At 23.0% G+C, this 1,529-nt stretch overlaps 1 long non-coding RNA gene across 1 annotated transcript in view; it reads left to right on the top strand.

Moving 5' to 3' along the window:
• LOC110271763 overlaps positions 1 to 698 on the top strand; it is a 20,406-nt gene extending 19,708 nt beyond the window's left edge. The window contains exon 3 of the long non-coding RNA XR_002362402.1: positions 687 to 698. This is a non-coding gene — a long non-coding RNA (uncharacterized LOC110271763). The remainder of the gene's footprint in view (positions 1 to 686) is intronic.

Genomic DNA, 1,529 nt, shown 5'->3' with positions numbered 1-1,529 from the left:
AATAATAAATAAAATCTAATAATTTTTTTAACAATAGAATCTAATAATTTTAGTTGTTCTTAAAGAACCTTAAAAAAAATCGGGTTAGTCATCTTCAACAAAAATGTTTGTAAATGGTAATGAGTATCACATTTTTTTTGGAAAACAATTATATGGTGATGTTACATAATTACACCAAGTTACATAAGAAAAAGAAAAGAAAAAAAATTAGTTAAACTGGATTATAAAAATAATTTATTCACTTAATATTTTTTAATTTTTTTTTTACGATATTCGTTTAGATTTATAAATATAAAATCTATAGTTTGATGTAGTCTAATATTTTTTATAATATAAATTATAATTTAAAATAATTTTTACCAAATCAGTATTTACAATAACAAAGATTATGTTATATCATAATTTTATTTATTCTAATATTATAAATTTTGAATTTACTAATATACCTGTAGAAAAAGTGTCAAATATATATTTAAATGTGAGATCAAAATTATTATAAAATACCGAGAAAAAATTATTGGGTTATTTGGATTAACAAAATAAAATAAACAATGCTACCAATTATTTTAAGACACTTACTTGTATAAAATCTAATGCATTTATAAGTACACAAATTTTTAAATAAATAGGCTTATTTCATTTGGAGACTTCAAAGCCAAACTATGAACCAGCTTTTCATTTACAAGATAAAACATGGACACATGTCAAAAAAAAGCATGGCTAAAATAGAATCTCTATAAATCTATACAAATTTACCTTGTACCGTATAAAGACCAATAATGAAATTAGGAATTGAAAAGATGGAGCTTTCTTGGGTGGAATTTGAACTGTAAAATTTTATTACTTATGATTCTATTATTATGTATGATCAATTTTTTATTTACTTTGTCATTTTTAACAAGATCAATAATTTATATTATAATAGAATTATAATAACAAATTTAATAAAAAAAAATCAAAATATAAAAGAAAGTACTAAAAATTGAAAAAAAATTGATAATATTTGAAATGAGTTGAAACAAATTTGAAAATTCTTTTGAAAAAAACTAATAACGATCATCAAAGGTTAATGCACGTTGAAGTGAATATAGAAGTAACAATTTTTTGCTTCTAGTAAACGCGTTTTTAGCTTGCAAAATCACTTTTGCGTTTAAAAAAAATTACCAAACATCAAAATTCAGTGTTCAAAGAATTTTAACACACGTTTATCCTCTCCAACGTGTTTACCAAATACACCCTTAGTAATTAGGATAGCAGGATTTGATCAGGCCAAATTATACTGGGTCCGTAGAAATCTGGACGTCTTACAGTTGCACACAAGGAAAGGAGTCATTAGTATTTTTGAATTTGTGGGAACGAAAAAAGAAACGGATTCGTGATTCCTTCCAAGTTGATCGTTCTACAATAACTCAATTTATGTTAGAAAGAAGTGAATTCTAATTTTATTTTTAACCAGCGTATGTTTCGGTGTTTTGCAGGAAATAATTAATAAAAATATATATATTATTATAAATGTTTTATAAAGTTAT

The sequence above is a fragment of the Arachis ipaensis genome, chromosome B05, assembly GCF_000816755.2.
Source record: "Arachis ipaensis cultivar K30076 chromosome B05, Araip1.1, whole genome shotgun sequence".
In the NCBI taxonomy this organism is placed as follows: Eukaryota; Viridiplantae; Streptophyta; class Magnoliopsida; order Fabales; family Fabaceae; genus Arachis; species Arachis ipaensis.
This window is presented reverse-complemented; position numbering and strand designations above follow the sequence as displayed.